This window comes from Triturus cristatus, chromosome 4_1, assembly GCF_964204655.1.
Source record: "Triturus cristatus chromosome 4_1, aTriCri1.1, whole genome shotgun sequence".
In the NCBI taxonomy this organism is placed as follows: Eukaryota; Metazoa; Chordata; class Amphibia; order Caudata; family Salamandridae; genus Triturus; species Triturus cristatus.
In genome coordinates, this window is record NC_140585.1 from 50557492 (window position 1) to 50578323 (window position 20832).

At 57.0% G+C, this 20832-nt stretch overlaps 1 protein-coding gene across 1 annotated transcript in view; it reads left to right on the forward strand.

Annotated features, from left to right (window-relative positions):
• The first annotated feature begins 205 nt into the window (after positions 1-205).
• LRRC55 (leucine rich repeat containing 55) overlaps positions 206-20832 on the forward strand; it is a 112882-nt gene continuing 92255 nt past the window's right edge. The window contains exon 1 of the mRNA XM_085651501.1: positions 206-315. The gene's annotated coding sequence lies outside the window, so the exon portion shown is untranslated. The remainder of the gene's footprint in view (positions 316-20832) is intronic.

Genomic DNA, 20832 nt, shown 5'->3' on the forward strand with positions numbered 1-20832 from the left:
GGGGTCCCGCCCCAGGGGCCCGGGCCTACAGCCACGGCTCGGTGGGGCACCTGAAGCCAAGATCCCAGCCCTCCACCCCTCTCATCTCCTGGTGCTCACCCGGTTGCTGGGAGATGCGGAGGCGGTTGCTAAGAGACAGAAGGAACACGTCAGACTCCGGCCTTCAAGGAAAAAGGAGAGAGGAGGTAAAGCGGGCAGGAGGAGAGGGTGCCAGGGGCGGCGGTGAGCGGGAGAGGGCGCCTGTGCCCCAGAGACGCCTCGAGGCGCTGCCTGGGACTTGTACTTGGGAGGAGGGAAGCAGAACAGAAGCAAGAGGTAAGGGGGGGGAGGGGGGCTCTACATCAGACAGACTCCTTCATACAGACAAGGGCACAACCTGGGGGGAGGGAGATCAACAGGTGAGGATTGTCGGAGGGGAGGCCTGTATCACCGACAGACCCCCAACATGCCCCCTCATACAGACCAAGAAGCAGTCTGGCCTGAACCCAGATGATAGAGAGGAGAGAGCAGAAGAGAGTGAGGGCATGAGGTGAGAGGAAGGGGGAGCAGCCTGTACCCCAGCCCAGTGACGTGGAGCTCGAAGAAGTCACGAGAGAGGAGGGAGCGGGGAGAGCGCACGGAAACAGAAAAGGGAGACCGGAGGCGAAAAGACTCATTCAGAGACACCCTGGGGGGCTGCACCCAGACGACACGGAGGGGCAGGAGGTGAGAGGGGGCACGAGACGGGAGGGGAGGAGATCTGCGCCTCAGTCTAGTGCCTCGTACCCAGAGAGGAGCTGTCTCAAGAGAAGCACCGACACAGCAGGAGGTAAGAGGAAAGACGAGAAGTGGTGGGTGGTGGGGGTTGGGGAGAGGGGCTTCACTTTGCACCCAGACACCCCGAGACAGTCAAAGGCACGACACAGACAGGTGAGGGCCGGGGTGGTAGGGGTATCTGTACCTGAGCCAGAGGCGCAACTAGAGCCAAATTTCGGGGGGGGGGGGGCTGAGCAAAAATTTCGGGGGGGGGGGCTGAGCAAAAATTTCGGGGGGGCTGAACTTTAAGCAATAGGCAGAGTGGAGCTGCAGGGACTGTTAGAGGGGGTGAAACAACAGCAAGGCCTCATTAACATGCAAATGGTCGTTTAAAGACCTGTGAAGTGCTCAGGTGCGGCTGCTTTTTTGCCCGGGAAGGTGTCTCAGCCCGGGCTGCCACACACGACGGGGGGGGGGGGGGGCTGAAGCCCTGTGAGTCCAATGGGTGTTGCGCGCCTGACCTGAGCCTTGTGACTTGTCACGAGGGAGGACCAATCTGAAGAGAGGCCCCCAGACAGAGGGAGCAGGGCAGTGCTTAATTTGAGCCGGATATGGAGGTTCAGAAGAGAGGGGGGGCCTCTGCGCCTGAGCCTGGTCACTTGTCTCCAAGGAGGACCGATCTGAAGAGGAGGAGGCCCCCATGCAAAGTAAGCAGGTCAGTGCTTAATTTGAGCCGGACCCGGAGGGTCAGAAGAGAGGGGGGGGGGGGGAGGGGGTGCTCTGCACCGGAGCCTGATGACTTGTCTCCAAGGAGGACCGGTCTGAAGAGAGACCCCCAGACAGAGGTATCTGGGGACCAATAGTCAGCGTGGCAGCTTGATGGAGAAGAGGGGTCTGTCTTCTGTGCGACAGACAGACCCCCTCACACAGACGGAGGTGCTGCCTGGGGCTTGCACAGAGGCTGGAGAGGCGGAGCGCATGAGAGGCAAAGAAGGAGGGACGGAGAAGGGTGAAGGTCGGGCAGGGGCAGTGGGCAGAGACCCATAATCCAGACAGGCACCGAGGTGCAGCTAGGGGGGCTCGAGATAACAAAGGACGGTGGTGGGGGGAGAGGGGCTGATGGGTAGGACGAGGGAGTCATGAGTAAGGAGTGCAAATATATAGGAGAGAAGAGAAGGGACTGTGACCTTGACAGACGCCTGACAGACACCGCCCTGCAACCTTGGTAGAGATACTGGAGGAGTGGAAGAGCAACACGCGGGGGCTGCAGTGGGTAGGAGGGCAGAAGAGCCTGTGGGCGCGACAGACACCTGACAGACACCCTCATAAATAGGCGCATACTGTGGTCTGCAACCATGCGAGAGATGCTGGGGGAGCGGAAGAGCAACACCCGGGGTTGCAGGGGGTAGAAGGGGAGAAGAGCCTGTGAGCATGACAGACACCTGACACTGACACTGCCTGTGGTCCACAACCATGCGAGAGAAACTGCGGGGGGATAGATGAGGGGGGATGGGGAGAACAACACCCAGGGAGTCGAAGGGGAGAAGAGCCTGTGAGCTCGAGAGGCACCTGACAGACACCTTCATATAGACACACACACTGCAGTCTGCAACCGTGCGAGAGATACTGGGCGAACATCAACCACCCTGTGACTGCTGGGGACAGACAGGGCTATGACCTCGACAGACACCCTCATATATAGGCACATTCTGTGGCCTGCAACCATGCGAGAGATCCTGGGGGAGAGGGGGAGCAACATTCTGGGGCTCCCGGGGGTAGAAGGGGAGAAGAGGCTGTGAGCTCCACAGACACCTGACAGACACTCTCATATAAAAGCATATCCTGTGGCCTGCAAACACGCGGGCCGGCTACCATGAGAAAGAGGTCGAGCGCGGTGATGGGACTGCAGGGGGTAGAAGGCATACCTGTCTGTGATCAAGACAGACACGTGACAGACACCCTCATACAGACAGAGGCACTGCCGCGGGCGCGCATCTAGGAGGAACGAAAAGAGGGGCAGGAGAGAGGGACAACAGCTGGTAAGATCAAAAGGAGGGCAGTCGGGGTGTGTGTGTGGTGGGGGAGTGCATGTCCTCGATAGACACCTGGCAGACATCCTCATACAGACAAAGGCACTGCAGCGGGCGCGCATCTAGGAGGAACGAGAAGAGGGCTGGGAGAGAGGGACAACAGCATGGCAAGGTCCAGAGGGGGCAGTGTGTGTGTGGGGGAGGGGAGGGGTGCACGTCCTCGACAGACACCTGGCAGACACCCTCATATACACAGAGGCACTGCCGGGGGCGCGCATCTAGAAGGAGAGAGAAGAGGGCCTCGAGAGAGGGACAACAACATGGTAAGGTCAACAGGGGGGGCAGTGTGTGTGTGGGGGAGGGGAGGGGTGTACGTCCTCGACAGACACCTGGCAGACACCCTCATATACACAGAGGCACTGCCGGGGGCGCGCATCTAGAAGGAGAGAGAAGAGGGCCTCGAGAGAGGGACAACAACATGGTATGGTCAAGAGGGGAGGCAATGTGTGTGGGGGGGAGGGGAGGGGTGTACGCCCTCGACAGACACCTGGCAGACACCCTCATATACACAGAGGCACTGCCGGGGGCGCGCATCTAGAAGGAGAGAGAAGAGGGCCTCGAGAGTCGAGAGAGGGACAACAACCTGTAAGGTCAAGGGGAGGGCGGATTGAGGGGGGGTTACGTCCTCGACAGACACCTGGTAGACACCCACAGGCAGCCAAAGGCACAGCCTGTGGGCACCCGTGCGGGAGAGGAGAGTGCCGGGGTTCCGAAAACAGGTCGGACTGGGAACCGAAAGCTGCCGAGCAGGAGATCCTGGCAAGGGCAGAAAGAGAGGTGCTGGGAGGTGATTGGCGCAATACTTCTCTCCTCGAGCATGTTTTACTACACATTTGTCATTATATTTTCAGACGAAAATGTTTTATTTGACCTGTCTGGACCACAGTGCAGCCTTGGTAGTTGCAGGTTGACTTAATCATATTTCAGGCCCAGTTGACACGCTGCCAACCCTTGCACAACAGGCCCTCTCAGTTCACTCACTCGTGCACATCAGGCCAGGCCCTCTCAGTTCACTCACTCGTGCACATCAAGCCAGGCCCTCTCAGTTCACTCACTCGTGCACATCAGGCCAGGCCCTCTCAGTTCACTCACTCGTGCACATCAAGCCAGGCCCTCTCAGTTCACTCACTCGTGCACATAAGGCCAGGCCCTCTCAGTTCACTCACTCGTGCACATCACGCCAGACCCTCTCAGTTCACTCACTCGTGCACATCAAGCCAGGCCCTCTCAGTTCACTCACTCGTGCACATCAGGCCAGGCCCTCTCAGTTCACTCACTCGTGCACATCAGGCCAGGCCCTCTTGTTCACTCACTCTTGCACATCATGCCAGGCCATCTTGTTCGCTCAATCTTGCGTATCATTCAAGGCCCTTTTGTTCGCTCACTCTTGCGCATCACGCCAGGCCCTCTCAGTTCACTCACTCGTGCACATCACGCCAGACCCTCTCAGTTCACTCACTCGTGCACATCAAGCCAGGCCCTCTCAGTTCACTCACTCGTGCACATCACGCCAGACCCTCTCAGTTCACTCACTCGTGCACATCAGGCCAGGCCCTCTCAGTTCACTCACTCTTGCACATCATGCCAGGCCATCTTGTTCGCTCAATCTTGCGTATCATTCAAGGCACTCTTGTTCGCTCACTCTTGCAGATCATGCCAGGCCGTCACTCACTCTTGCGCATCACGCCAGGCCCTCTTGTTCGCTCACTCTTGCAGATCATGACAGGCCGTCACTCACTCTTGCACATCACGCCAGGCCATCTTGGTCACTCACTCTTGCACATCACGCTAGTCCCTCTTGTTGGCTCACTCTTGTACATTACACAGGACCACTTGTTTGTTCACTCTTGGACATCATGCCAGGCCCTATTGACCATTCACTCTTGCATCAGGCCCTCACTCACTCTTGCACATCAAGACAGGCCCTCTTGTTCACTTGCTCTTTCACATCACACCAGGCCCTCTTGTTCACTCACTTTTTCACATCACGCCAGGCCCTCTTGTTCACTCAGTCACTATTGCACATCATGCTAGGTCCTCATGTTTGCTCACTCTTGCACTTCCCGCCAGGCCCTCTTGTTTACTCACTCTTTCACATAACGCCAGGCCCTCTTGTTCACTCACTCTTGCACATCACACCAGGCCATCTTGTTTGCTCACTCACTCTTGCACAGCATGCCAGGCCCTCTTGTTCACTCAATCTCTCTCATCACGCCAGGCCCTCTTGTTCACTCACTCTTGCACATCACACCAGGCCATCTTGTTTGCTCACTCACTCTTGTACATCACGCCAGACCCTCTTGTTCACTCAATCTCTCTCATCACGCCAGGCCCTCTTGTTCGCTCACTCACTCTTGTACATCACGCCAGACCCTCTTGTTCACTCAATCTCTCTCATCACGCCAGGCCCTCTTGTTCGCTCACTCACTCTTGTACATCACGCCAGACCCTCTTGTTCACTCAATCTCTCTCATCATGCCAGGCCCTCTTGTTCGCTTACTCACTCTTGTACATCACGCCAGGCCCTCTTGTTCACTCAATCTCTCCCATCACGCCAGGCCCTCTTGTTCTCTCACTCACTCTTGTACATCACGCCAGGCCCTCTTGTTCACTCACTCACTCTTGCACAGCATGCCAGGCCCTCTTGTTCACTCACTCTCTTTCATCACGCCAGGCCCTCTTGTTCGCTCACTCTTGCGTATCACCCAAGGCCCTTCTGTTCGCTCACTCTTGCGCATCATGCCAGGCCCTCTTGTTCACTCACTCTTTCACATCAAGCAGGCCCTCTTGTTCACTCACTTTTGCACATTACGCCAGGCCCTCTTGTTCACTCACTCTTGCACTTCACGCCAGGCCCTCTTGTTCACTCACTCACTCTTGCACATCATGCCAGGGCCTCTTGTTCATTCACTCTCTCTCATCAGACCAGGCCCTGTTGTTCGCTCACTCACTCTTGTGCATCATGCCAGGACCTCTTGTTCACTCACTCTCTCTCATCACGCCAGGCCCTCTTGTTCACTCACTCACTCTTGCATATCATGCCAGGCCCTCTTGTTCATTCACTCTCTCTCATCAGACCAGGCCCTGTTGTTCGCTCACTCACTCTTGTGCATCATGCCAGGACCTCTTGTTCACTCACTCTCTCTCATCACGCCAGGCCCTCTTGTTCGCTCACTCTTGCACATGATGCCAGGACCTCTTGTTCACTCACTCTTGCACATCATGCCAGGCCCTCTTGTTCACTCACTCTCTCTCATCACGCCAGGCCCTCTTGTTCACTCAGTCACTCTTGCACATCACGCCAGGCCCTCTTGTTCACTCAGTCACTCTTGCACATCACGCCAGGCCCTCTTGTTCACTCACTCACTCTTGCATATCATGCCAGGCCCTCTTGTTCATTCACTCTCTCTCATCACACCAGGCCCTGTTGTTCGCTCACTCACTCACTCTTGCACATCATGCCAGGCCCTCTTGTTCACTCACTCTCTCTCATCACGCCAGGCCCTCTCAGTTCACTCACTCTCTCTCATCACGCCAGGCCCTCTTGTTCGCTCACTCTTGCACATGACGCCAGGACCTCTTGTTCGCTCACTCTTGCACATGACGCCAGGACCTCTTGTTCGCTCACTCTTGCACTTCACGACAGGCCCGCTTGTTCGCTCACTCAAAGCAGATTGCTCCCTGTGGAGTGTGGGTCCAGAGGAGTAAGGACCCTCGAACTGAGCTCAGACAGGCCTCCAGCTTGTTTGCTTGTTTAAGTCGACATATTTTCTCAGGTACTGAGTGCCTGAACTTCTAAACCTTGAAGAGGAGAATGCCAGTACTTCTCTGTACGAGTGCAATACTTTTAATGGGAGAGTCCCAGTACTACTCAGGATCAAACAAGTGCCCAGGGATAGTGAGTACCAGTCCTTCATACTACCACTTCAAGCACTCTCAACACCCCAGTGTAATGTTTACCAGAGTTGCTGAAAAGTATGAGGGTCCTGTTTCAGGATGATGTATGGGGCCCCCATAACACGATGTGGCATCAAGGGTGGGCCACAAAATAAAATTGCCGCTTTGACAGACTTCTAAATAAATCAAAATGCACAAAGATGGCCTTCAACCGAACATAGAAAAAGTAAGGGTGGAATTAGGAAGAGGGGGCACAGAAAAAAGTGATGCCCCCACATGTCAGCTACTGTTGACCCCGTGGTTGGAAACAGATTAACAAATTAAGGCTGCTTGGCTCCCAGTTTTGAACTGTCCCCCACACCCACAGACTAGGCGAAGCTCAGTCCACGGGTACATGAGTACCGTGGAGCCAAGGATGTGGCAGTGCTGCTGGTAGGGTGGGCAAAAGGCTTCCCAGGTCCACCCCAGCAAACAGTAGGAGCCGTAAAAAACAGAAGTCAGGAACAAGAAGCCCGGATATAGTCATGGAAAAAAAAATGAAATCTATGAAGAGTTAAAGGACTACTCTCTTGAGCCACTGCTGCCTGACGTCATCGCCTCACCATTGGAGGGTGTCCCAAGGGAAGACCCAGGTCAGTTCAGACTAATCCACCTTTGCTTCTCTGCGGGAGATGCAGTCAGTGACTGGACCCAGGAGGAGCATCACTCCGTGTCCTACAGCTGGGTCACCGGTGTAACCGGACTGGTGAGAGGCAGGAACTAGGACAGTGATGGCTAAAGCAGGCTCAGGGTCAGCCTTTCAGTTCCTGCGGGTACAAGGCAGTGGTGGCTAAAGCAGGCTCAGGGTCAGCCTTTCAGCTCCTGCAGGAACAGGGACAGTGATGGCTAAAGCAGGCACAGGGTCAGCCTTCAGCTCCTGCGTGTGAGAAGGTGGCCTGATATATGCTGTCCACTAGTTCTAGTGGGCACCTTGTATCATTCCAAACAACCCCTTATGGTGATAGGTTAAACACAACCTTTATTGAAAGCTATCCTAGTGGTAGCTATGGAGAGCAGCCTTCAGGCTAAGTCTTGAAGGAATGTAAAGCAGCTTGTTTTACCAGTCTATATTCTCTTGAATGACCAAATGAAAGGACAACCACACCAGGTATATATTCAAAATATATGTATTTAAGATAAAACACACCCCTCTAGTCTCTTTATGAGACTGGAGTTCGAAGTACTTTGTTCACAAGTCAGCAATTATCAGTAATAGCACAAATACACATTTGGGCCTTAGGGGTGTACCAAACCATATACCAAAAAAGTGGTATAAGAACCACGACTGGAATAGACACTACGCCTAGAGCCTGTAGAATCACTGGGACCCCAAGGAACCACCCAAGGTAGTGACACAGGGAACCCACGGGGACTGTATGCAGTGTGTAAACACAACCGCGGGTTCCCATTATCTTCTATGGGCAATGTCGCGGTTGGAAATTTAAAGATTAGGGACACTTCTAATCGAGTCAGGACCAAACCGTTTTGGATTTAGGAAGTTCTAGGGCTAGCACCCATGAGAGCACCAGAGTACTCGAGTTACCTCACCCAGGGAAGCCGGGTGCATAGGTGTCTTTTGGTGTCGGGTCGCGTCGTCGATTTCAGTGGGAGCCTGCAAAGAACTGCTGCTGCCGTGAAGAGGAGAAGTGTCCGCAGAGATCCAAGGCCGGATCTAGGATGGAAGGAACCTGAAAGCAGAGGGGACAGAGTCTGGGTCACTTGCCAGTGACCGAGGGCAGGATGGACAAATGCCCATAGATGTTGGGTGCTTCAGGTGAGTTGATGAGTGTCTTGACTCTTCAGCCACGAGGTCCAGGTGGCGTCGAAGAAGTCCACGAGCCGGATTCGAGCTGTCCCATGAAGTCTGTCGAGTGCTGCGGTGTCAGCGACCACAATGGACCCAACAAGCCTTGGCAATGGCAAGTCACTGGAATTTAGAGAAAGGACTGCGGTGCAGACCAGCAAGGTCTGAGGGACTCACCCAGCAAGGGTAAGTCAGGGCAAGTCTGAAGCAACCAGGGAAGCCCAAGCAGAACAGGAGGTGCCTTCATGGGGACCTGCTAGCCAACGGGCTAGTGATCGCGAAGGAGCATCGAGCAGTCGCACTTGAAGCTGGCCCACGGGTCACTCGTGGAGTGGAGGCCAACAATTTTCGGTGCAGGAGGTGCTCAAGGCTGGGGCTACTCGGAGCCCAAAGCACAACTTAGAGAAGGACCAGGAAGATAGTGTTGCTGCAAAAGTTCACGGTGTCCAGGGGTCACGGTTCCACGTCACCCACAATAGCCATGGGCCTCAGCTTTGCTGTGGACTCAGGGTAGCCTCGGGGAAGTCTGGAAATCCACCTCTGGTGATGCAAAGACGTCGGCGTCCGTCGGGAGGTTCAGCAATGCAGACCGGTCAGTTGTTTCTTTGGTGCCTGCCAAGTAGGAGAGTCACTCCTTGACCCCTAGGGAGATTTCTTCAGTCTTCTAGTAGAACGTCGAAGGTCCAGGATATATGTTGCAGAGTTTCTTCCAGGGTAATCTAAAGTCCTAGGGACTGGATTCCTATACTTATAGTAAGTTTAGGGGATGGACTAACTCTAAGGCCCCACCTATGGGTGGGCCTGGAAAGAGTGGTGGTTACACCCATTTCCTTTGTCCAGTTTCGCGCCAGAGCAGGGGCAGGTAGCCCCTGCAACCGGTTTGAACTGGGCTATGCACAGGGACAGCAAACGTGCCCCCAGTGCAGGACTTCAAAACACCAGAGAGTGCTCCTGCCCAGCCCCAATACACATCTGCCTGTCTGGGTGGGGGGGGGGGTGGTTACACCTCCCTTTGACAGGAAACCTATTGTCCAGGCCTCCCCTGCCGGAGTTTCAGTCAGCAGCAGGAGCCCAGACCCGTGTCTGTGGCAGAGGCATCCATTTTGTGATGCCAGGGCTCAGGAAAGTCCTACCGGGTTTAGCCAGTGTGAACATGTCTCTCCCTCTAGAAGGGTGGAATGCTACCCCCGTCTCCAGAATTGGCGGGGGGGGGGGGTACCGTGAGGTTATAATGCACTTAAGAGTATATGGTATGGCTGTATCACAGAACAGTCATAAGGAAGTATTTCCGAAAGCTGCAGAGGGGCTCAGCTCCTGCTTGGGCACCCTCTCACACAAAACCAAGCACTCTGCCTTCAGGATTGTCAAGGCCTGCCATAGGAGTGGCTTATAGGTTTATATGTGTCTGTATATATGTGTGGATATAGGTAGCCTATACCACAATAAGGGATGCAGTAGCAGACCTGTGGTGCCATTTTGGAGTGCTTCCCAGGGGTGGCATAATATATGCTGCAGCCCCTGGTAGGCCTCTGAGGTACCTATGCCCTAGGTACATAGTATACCATATACTAGGGGCTTATAAGGCACTCCAGAATCCAATTAGCTATGTACCTAATGTACAGGGAAACCATTTTAGAGAGGAAGCAGCTAGGCTGGGGTCCTGATTAGCAGGGCCACAGCCAGACTAAGGTCGAAAAACAGTGAAACACCAGCAAAAAGTGGGGGGACCCATGTGAAGCAGATCCTACTCTCCTACACTGGGGGTACAGGGCAGTGGTGGCTAAAGCAGCCTCAGGGTCAGCCTTTCAGCTCCTGCAGGTACAGGCCAGTGCCAGCCTCGAACCAGTCCTGCAGCTACACCTGGGTAAATTTCATCTGATGGGATTTTAACTTGAGGAATAGTACTTCGACAAGTGCTTGCTGATGGGTTGCTTTACGTCATGCTCATACTTACAAATATTCAGCACTTGCCTCGATTGCGCCTTATGGAAACAGCACCCCAGAGGCGCTATACTCCTGTTAATGGGTGAAGCCAGGTCCCAGCGGTGCAGCAGCCTCCTAGCTGCTCTCAACCTACCTACCCAAAGCTTTAGGATTCCAGTTACTTGGTGAAATGGCGAAGGCCCCACAACCACACCGGTATTTCATGGTATAGAAATTGACCCAGTCTCAGGGCAGTGCAGGTTCCCAAGATTTTGCACATGAATGCCCTGAGCACTTTGAAATACAGGAGCTGCCAGGCAAACTTCGATTTGTGGGTAGAATCCCCTCTGCTTGCAGAGTCTTTGACAGGCGTCCGGCCAAACTGACAAGGGAAGCCTTAAAGCAACACCACCATGTCGTACTGAACCAGTGTGTAAGCAAAAAAACGAAGCCTGCAAAAGAACAACTGATGGACAGAATGCTGAACAATGTGAAACACTCGTCCTCAGTACAGAGATCTGCGCCTAATTCCATCATTTGTTTGCTCACCATGCCATTCCAGTTTGAACCCAGCCATTTGCAAATCAGTCTTGACCCTTCTCCTTATGGGAACAGTCCAGCCCGAACTGCCAAGCCAGGTCCTCCCTGGATTGGAAACAAGCATCCTAGGACCGGTTTCGGGGTTTCACCCCTCTTCAGCCAGGATAGCTTGACTCCGGTGGCATGGAGAGCACGGTACTCACGTCTGAGCACACCTGTCCCACTTGGGGTGACAAATGGAAAAACAACAATTGATGGACAGAATGCAGAACAATGTCATACATTCACCCCAGAACAGCGATCTGGCCTAAATCCATCGTTTTTTGCTCCCCATCCTATTATAGTTTGAACCCAACCATATGCAAATCAGTCTTGACCCTGCGCCCAATGAGAACAGTTCAGCCGGAACTGCCAGGCCAGGTCCTCCCTGGACTGGAAATAAGCATCCTGGGACCGGTTTCGGGGTTTCACCCCTCATCAGCCAGACTAGCTTGGCTCCAGTGGCATGGAAAGCACGGGACCCACTTCTGTGTATACCCGACCCACTCAGGGTTACAAATGCAAAAAGAACAATCGAAACGCAGCCTAACAGACTCTTCTAGCCCAGTTCAATGGTAATGTCATCTGGTGACCACCCTGTGTACCCTTATGCCAGCCGAAGCTAGATTCAGACTCAGCAGGAAGTGAGGGCTTCGAGGGTGCTCTTGGCATAGCTTGGTGTGCCAGAAGATAGCCAGCAGCGTGGAGGACAAAGGGGCTAGTGAAGGAAAACACCATGTTTGAACTATTCCCCATTGTCGCCACATGTCATATCTGGCATTCACAGCTGAAAACTGTATGGCCACACAGTTGCTACGGGATACCAGTGATACCGTTGGAGATGCCCATTACTTAATTTGTGTCAATGTTTGCCAGGGCCTAGCACCGGCACTTAATTGTTAACACTGGCCCTTACTTATGACACTTCACCAGATGGTGGCGCTAAGGGTCTATTTTTGAGCAACGCACACAAGTTTAACAATTGAATGCACATTTAAACATTTCTTCCAGGCCATTCTTGCTGCTTTGGGTGAGATGTAAATGCCCAGAGTGTCAAATTTCTAGGAGTGGGATACTTAGTAGGGAGTGTTTAGTCTGGTATGTGGCAGTGAAGCAGTTCTAGTCGCCAGTTCAAGCTGCAGTGGCCTACTACGCGACACCCTGGGCCCTGACTTTTGATTGGTTAAAAGTTAAGCCCCGCTGAGGCCCTCTTTTGGATTCTGTGGATGAAGTTTTAGTAGCTGGCACCATTTGGAGGTCAACAGATGACACTCAGAACTCTGGGACTTAAAAGATCGAGCTTGTTAGAACGGTGCCTGCATGTGACCCCTGCTCGGGGGCGGGCTGTGTGACCCCTGCTCAGGGGTGGGTTGTGGGACCCCTGCTCAGGGGTGGGCTGGTGGACCCCAGGCCAGGGGTGGGCTGCGGGATCCCTGCTCCGGGGTGGGCTATGGGACCCCTGCTCAGGGGTGGGCTGTGGGACCCCTGCTCCGGGGTGGGCTGTGTGACCTCTGCTCAGAGGTGGGCTGTGGGACCCCTGCCCCGGGCTGGGCTGCGGGAGCCCTGCTCAGGGGTGGGCTGTGAGACCCCTGCTCAGGGGCGGGCTGTGAGACCCTGCTCAAGGGTGGGCTGTGGGACCCCTGCTCAGGGGTGGGCTGTGGGACCGCTGCTCAGGGGTGGACTATGGGACCCCAGCTCAGGGGTGGACTATGGGACTCCTGCTGAGAGGTGGGCTGGTGGACCCCAGGCCAGGGGTGGGCTGTGAGACCCCTGCTCCGGGGTGGGCTCTAGGACCCCTGCTCAGGGGTGGGCTGTGGGACCCCTGCTCTGGGGTGGGCTGTGGGACCCCTGCTCAGGGACGGGCTGTGGAACCCCTGTTCAGGGGCAGGCTGTGGGACCCCTGCTCCAGAGTGGGCTGCGGGAGCCCTGCTCAGGGGTGGGCTATTGGACCCCTACTCAGGGACGGGCTGTGGAACCCTGCTCTGGGGCGGGCTGGGGGAACCCTGCTCCGGAGTGGGATGCAAGAGCCCTGCTCAGGGGTGGGCTGCAGACTCCTGCTCCTGGGTGGGCTGCAGGACCCCTGCTCAGGGGTGGGCTGTGGGACCCCTGCTCAGGGGATGGGCTGCCAGAAGATAGCCAGCAGCGTGGAGGACAAAGGGGCTAGTGAAGGAAAACACCATGTTTGAACTATTCCCCATTGTCGCCACATGTCATATCTGGCATTCACAGCTGAAAACTGTATGGCCACACAGTTGCTACGGGATACCAGTGATACCGTTGGAGATGCCCATTACTTAATTTGTGTCAATGTTTGCCAGGGCCTAGCACCGGCACTTAATTGTTAACACTGGCCCTTACTTATGACACTTCACCAGATGGTGGCGCTAAGGGTCTATTTTTGAGCAACGCCCACGAGTTTAACAATTGAATGCACATTTAAACATTTCTTCCAGGCCATTCTTGCTGCTTTGGGTGAGATGTAAATGCCCAGAGTGTCAAATTTCTAGGAGTGGGATACTTAGTAGGGAGTGTTTAGTCTGGTATGTGGCAGTGAAGCAGTTCTAGTCGCCAGTTCAAGCTGCAGTGGCCTACTACGCGACACCCTGGGCCCTGACTTTTGATTGGTTAAAAGTTAAGCCCCGCTGAGGCCCTCTTTTGGATTCTGTGGATGAAGTTTTAGTAGCTGGCACCATTTGGAGGTCAACAGATGACACTCAGAACTCTGGGACTTAAAAGATCGAGCTTGTTAGAACGGTGCCTGCATGTGACCCCTGCTCGGGGGCGGGCTGTGTGACCCCTGCTCAGGGGTGGGTTGTGGGACCCCTGCTCAGGGGTGGGCTGGTGGACCCCAGGCCAGGGGTGGGCTGCGGGATCCCTGCTCCGGGGTGGGCTATGGGACCCCTGCTCAGGGGTGGGCTGTGGGACCCCTGCTCCGGGGTGGGCTGTGTGACCTCTGCTCAGAGGTGGGCTGTGGGACCCCTGCCCCGGGCTGGGCTGCGGGAGCCCTGCTCAGGGGTGGGCTGTGAGACCCCTGCTCAGGGGCGGGCTGTGAGACCCTGCTCAAGGGTGGGCTGTGGGACCCCTGCTCAGGGGTGGGCTGTGGGACCGCTGCTCAGGGGTGGACTATGGGACCCCAGCTCAGGGGTGGACTATGGGACTCCTGCTGAGAGGTGGGCTGGTGGACCCCAGGCCAGGGGTGGGCTGTGAGACCCCTGCTCCGGGGTGGGCTCTAGGACCCCTGCTCAGGGGTGGGCTGTGGGACCCCTGCTCTGGGGTGGGCTGTGGGACCCCTGCTCAGGGACGGGCTGTGGAACCCCTGTTCAGGGGCAGGCTGTGGGACCCCTGCTCCAGAGTGGACTGCGGGAGCCCTGCTCAGGGGTGGGCTATTGGACCCCTACTCAGGGACGGGCTGTGGAACCCTGCTCTGGGGCGGGCTGGGGGAACCCTGCTCCGGAGTGGGATGCAAGAGCCCTGCTCAGGGGTGGGCTGCAGACTCCTGCTCCTGGGTGGGCTGCAGGACCCCTGCTCAGGGGTGGGCTGTGGGACCCCTGCTCAGGGGATGGGCTGTGAGACCCCTGCTCAGAGCTGGGCTGCACACTACTGCTCCTGGGTGGGCTGCAGGACCCCTGATCAGGGGTGGGCTGCAGACTCCTGCTCAGGGGTGGGCTGTGGGACCCCTGCTCAGGGGTGGGCTGTTGGACCGCTGCTCAGGGGTGGGCTGTTGGACCGCTGCTCAGGGGTGGGCTGTGGGACCCCTGCTCAGGGGCAGGCTGTGGGACCCCAGGCCAGGGGTGGGCTGTGGGACCCCTGCTCCAGGGTGGGCTGTGGGACCCCGGCTCAGGGGTGGGCTGTGGGACCGCTGCTCAGGGGTGGGCTGTGGGACCGTTGCTCAGGGGTGGGCTGTGGGACCCCTGCTCAGGGGCGGGCTGTGAGACCCCTGCTCAGGGGTTGACTGTGGGACCCGTGCTCCGGGGTGGGCTGCGAGACCCCTGCTCCAGGGTGGGCTGCGAGAACCCTGCTCTGGGGTGGACTGCGAGACCTCTGCTCCGGTGTGGGCTGCGAGACCCCTCCTCAGGGGATGGGCTGGAGGACCCCTGCTCAGAGCTGGGCTGCGGACTCCTGCTTCGGGGTGGGCTGCGGGACCCCTGCTCAGGGGTGGGATGTGGGACGCCTGCTCATGGGTGAGTTGTGGGACCCCTGCTCCGGTGTGGGCTGTGAAACCCCTGCTCAGAGCTGGGATGCGGACTCCTGCTCCTGGGTGGGCTGCAGGACCCCTGATCAGGGGTGGGCTGGGACCCCTGCTCAGGGGCAGTCTGTGGGTCCCCTGCTCAGGGGCGGGCTGTGGGACCCCAGGCCAGGGGTGGGCTGCAGGACCCCTGCTCCAGGGTGGGCTGTGCTACCCCTGCTCAGGGGTGGGCTGTGGGACCGCTGCTCAGGGGTGGGCTGTGAGACCCCTGATCAGGGGCGGGCTGTGAGACCCCTGCTCAGGGGTGGGCAGCGGGACCTGTGCTCAGGGGGGGGCTGCGAGACCCCTGCTCAGGGGGGGGCTGCGAGACCCCTGCTCAGGGGTGGGCTGCGGGACCCCTGGTCAGTGGTGGGCTGCAGGACCCCTGCTCAGGGGTGGGCTGCGGAGCCCCTTACTCGGGGCCGGCTGTGGGACCCCTGCTCAGGGGCGGGCTCTGGGACCCCTGCTCAGGGGTGGGCTGTGGGACCCCTGCTCCGAGGTGGGCTGTGAGACCCCTGCTCAGGGGTAGGCTGTGGGACCGCTGCTCAGGGGTAGGCTGTGGGACCGCTGCTCAGGGGTGGACTGTGGGACCCCTGCTCAGGGTTGGACTATGGGACACCTGCTCTGGGGTGGGCGGTGAGACCCCTGCTCCGGGGTGGGCTGCGAGACCCCTGCTCAGGGGATGGGATGTGGGACCCCTGCTCAGAGGTGGGCTGTGGACTCCTGCTCCTGGGTGGGCTGCACAACCTCTGCTCAGGGGTGGGCTGTGGGACCCCTGCTCAGAGCTGGGCTGTGGATCCCTGTTCAGAGCTGGGCTGCGGACTCCTTCTCAGGGGTGGGCTGCAGGACCTGTGCTGTGGGACCCCTGCTCAGGGGTGGGCTGTGGGACCCCCGCTCAGGGGTGGGCTGTGGTACCCATGCTCAAGGGTGGGCTGTGAGACCCCTGCTCAGGGGCGGGCTGTGGGACCCCTGCTCCGGGGTGGGCTGCAAGACCCCTGCTCAGGACATTGTCTGGGGGACCCCTGCTCAGAGCTGGGCTGCGAACTCCAGCTCCTGGGTGGGCTGCAGGACCCCTGCTCAGGGGCGGGCTGGGGGACCCCAGGCCAGGAGTGGGCTGGGGTTCCTAGGCCAGGGGTGGGCTGTGGGACCCCAGGCCAGGGGTGGGCTGTGGGACCACTGCTCAGAGCTGGGCTGTGGACTCCTGCTCCGGGGTGGGCTCTGGGACACCTGCTCATGGGTGAGTTGTTGGACCCCTGCTCCTGGGTGGGCTGGGGGAGCCCTGCTCAAGTGTGGTATGTGAGACCCCTGCTCAGGGGGATGCGCTGTGGGACCCCTGCTCAGGGGATGGGCTGTGGGACCCCTGCTCTGGGACGGGCTGTGAGAACCCTGCTCAGGGGTGGGCTGTGAGACCCCTGCTCAGGGGTGGGCTGTGAGACCCCTGCTCAGGGGATGGGCTGTGGGACCGCTGCTCAGGGGCGGGCTGTGGGACCCCTGCTCAAGGGTGGGCTGTGAGACCCCTGCTCAGGGGATGGGCTGTGGGACCCCTGCTCAGAGCTGGGCTGCGGACTCCTGCTCCGGGGTGGGCTGCGGACTCCTGCTCAGGGGATGGGCTGTGGGACCCCTGCTCAGGGGTGGGCTGCGGACTCCTGCTCAGGGGATGGGCTGTTGGACCCCAGGCCAGGGGTGGGCTGCAGGACCCCTGCTCAGGGGTGGGCTGCAGGACCCCTGCTCAGGGGTGGGCTGTGAGACCCCTGCTCAGGGGCGAGATGTGGGACCCCTGCTCAGGGGTGGGCTGTGGGACCCCTGCTCAGGGGTGGGCTGTGGGACCCCTGCTCAGGGGTGAGATGTGGGACCCCTGCTCAGGGGTGGGCTGCAGACTCCTGTTCAGGGGTGAGCTGTGAGACCCCTGCTCAGGGGTGAGATGTGGGACCCCTGCTCAGGGGTGGGCTGTAGGAGCCCTGCTCAGGGGTGGGCTGCGGACTCCTGCTCAGGGGTGGGCTGTGGGACCCCTGCTCAGGGGTGGGCTGTGAGACCCCTGCTCCGAGCTGGGCTGCGGACTCCTGCTCAGGGGTGGGCTGTGAGACCCCTGCTCAGGGATGAGATGTGGGACCCCTGCTCAGGGGTGGGCTGTGGGAGCCCTGCTCAGAGCCTGGCTGCGGACTCCTGCTCAAGGGTGGGCTGTGAGACCCCTGCTCAGGGGTGAGATGTGGGACCCCTGCTCAGGGGTGGGCTGCAGACTCCTGTTCAGGGGTGGGCTGTGGGACCCCTGCTCAGAGCTTGGCTGCGGACTCCTGCTCAAGGGTGGGCTGTGAGACCCCTGCTCAGGGGTGAGATGTGAGACCCCTGCTCAGGGGTGGGCTGCGGACTCTTGCTCAGGGGAGGGCTGTGGGACCCCTGCTCAGAGCTGGGCTGCGGACTCCTGCTCAGGGGTGGGCTGTGGGACCCCTGCTCAGGGGTGGGCCGTGGGACCCCTGCTCAGGGGTGGGCCGTGGGACCCCTGCTCAGGGGATGGGCTGTGGGACCCCTGCTCAGGGGTGGGCTGCGGGACCCCTGCTCAGGGGTGGGCTGTGGGACCCCTGCTCAGGGGTGGGCTGTGGGATCTCTGTTCAGGGGTGAGATGAAGGTTGGTTTTGTCTCGTTCAATCGCTGCAGTATTGACTCAGCCACTGAGCTGTCTTGACTGAGCAGTCATCCTGTTTACACACACCCACTCAGAGTCTCTCGGTTTGCAGGCCCTGTTTGTCCACCCCCACAGTCTCTCGGAATCACAGTCATGCGACAGACAGAGGAAAATAACAAATGACCACATTTTCATAAATGAAATAACACAGAAGGCTTCGAGCGGGCGCTTTTTCTCGATGAATGTACCCCGTAGTGAGTCACGTCACTCAGGGTCAGCAGCAGTAGCTGTTACCAGGGGCCAATCTAGGGCAATGACAGGAGTCTGGAAACAAAAGACTTAAACTTAGTGTTCGAGGACAGACCCAACAGTGCTGCGAGGCCATGGTATTGACAATGCAGCGCTACAGATCTCTAATAATCTCATATTTCTGCCAACAGTGTTGCAAGCATGGGGAAGAGGTTGGTGTTTGATGCTGGCCACTGAGCTTACTGCATTTTTCAAAAATGCTTTTAAAAATGTATTTTTTTGATTTATCGAGCAGTTTTCTATAGCGCCAACCTGGGCCAAGGGCGGCAGAGACCTTCACGCTAGAACACAAAATAAAGGCTCAATAAGAGTCACTAAACAAGAGACAAGCAGCGAAGAAACCAGACCAAGCAGTGCACAGCGGGGAAGACAGGCCGAGGAGTTCGGTCCGGATAGAGTGGACTCGTCAGCAGAGGGGACGCGCGAGGTGAGCAGAGCTTTACCCAAAGAGCCCCTCAAAGGGGAGGCCTGTGAGATCCTTTTAAATGTGGAGGGACCGGGGTTGTGGGAGAGCTGGCGGAGGAGAGATCCAGGTCTCTGCCCTAGTGCCAGAGTGTACCTGAATGAAGGGGAAACAGCCTTTACAGCGCGGCTCGAACCACGCAGTGCCTTTACAGCGCGGCTCGAACCACGCAGTGCCTTTACAGCACAGCTCGAACCACGCAGTGCCTTTACAGCACAGCTCGAACCACACAGTGCCTTTACAGCGCAGCTTGAACCACGCAGTGACTTTACAGCGTGGCTCGAACCACGCAGTGCCTTTACAGCGCAGCTCGAACCACGCAGTGACTTTGCAGTGCCTTTACAGGACAGCTAAAACCACGCAGTGGATTTACAGCGTGGCTCGAACCACGCAGTGCCTTTACAGCATGGCTCGAACCATGCAGTGCCTTTACAGCGCGGCTCGAACCACACAGTGCCTTTACAGCATGGCACGCAGTGCCTTTACAGCACAGCTCGAACCACGCCGTGCCTTTACAGCATGGCTCAAACCACTCAGTGCCTTTCCAGCGTGGCTCGAACCACGCAGTGCCTTTACAGTGCAGCTCGAACCACACAGTGCCTTTACAGTGCAGCTCGAACCACACAGTGCCTTTACAGCACGGCTCGAACCACACAGTGCCTTTGCAGTGCAGCTTGAACCATGCAGTGCCTTTACAGTGCAGCTCAAACCACGCAGTGCCTTTAAAAATGCATCTTTACTGTGCATTCCTTTACCACGCACGTCATTACAACATCTTGCTTTAGGGGAAGTGTTGTGGGACTGTTGTTGTACTTTAAGTCCAACACTTTCCCTACTGTTGCACAGACTAGAGTTGGCAAAGTAAATGACACTATTTTCAAGTCCAGAGCCGCCCTAAGGCAAGTATCTGTAAAGACTTGCGTGGTAAAGGTATGTGTTGTAAAGACACATTCGTGGTTCGGACCGCTTTGTAAAAGCTTGAGTGGGAAATGCATGCGTGGTTCAAACATACAACCGAATGGAGGGGGCTCCATCATTCCTCGACCCTCCGTAAGGGCCAACGACAGTCGGTTTTCCAGTTTGAGGACAGGGCGTGACGTGGTTGATGCTTTGTGAGTGATGCGTTCAGTCTTAAATCAGACTCTTGCTTCGATGAGGAGCAATTTTAGGATACGAAGGACAGTAGAGACTGTAAGGTGACGTTCTTATGACGTGGGCGGCTGCGTGACGCACGGCTCTCAGTGGTTCTAGATGTGTTTAGGGAGACTGGATATTGATATATATCTGTAAAATGCAGCGAATGCCATGGGGCGTCTTGGCGCTGACGTCTGTAAGGAACTGTACTGTGGTCACACTATTAATGGAAGCTGATGAGCGAAGGAGAAGAGCCAGGAATTGAGATGTTTCCTAAAAATGCTTAAATTGGACCGACATCTCAGATGCCAAGGCAATGATTTCCTTCTCCATCTGAGGCACAAGTTCCCATAGTCCAGTCTGGAGAGAACCAGCGCACGGTCCAGCGCGTGGATCTTTGACCCAGCACAAGGCAGGTACCTGTTTGACCCCGTGGCCCGGGGGGGGGCAGCTTGAGGCTGGGTCTAAATTGGAATGGCATGCTGTGTAAAAAACAATAGATCTAACCCAGATCTGTGACTAGGGTTGAATGTTTGATTAATTTATCATTCTGTTCTTTTTGTATTTGTTGCCCTAAGTGGGAAGGGAATGCCCAGACCTGGGTCCCGTGCAGGCTACGGCACCATATTCAAGATAGCCTGGCTGATGAGGGGTGTTACACCAAAACCGGTCCCAGGATGCTTGTTTCTGGTCCTGGGAAGACCTGGTCTGGCAGTTCAGGATGGACTGTTCCAATGAGGAACAGGGTCAAGACTGATCCTGGAATGGCATGGGGAGCAAAAACAATGGATTTAACCCAGATCTGTGACTGGGGTGAATATTTGATTAATTCAGCATTCCGTCCATCATCTATTCGTTTTGCAGCCACTAAGCTGCCTTTACTGAGCAGTTATCCTACTTACAGACAGCCACCCAGAAACTCTCGATTTGCCGGCCCTGCTTGTCCACCCCCACAGTCTCTCGGAATCACAGTCATGCGACAGACAGAGATAAACAACAAATGACCACATTTTC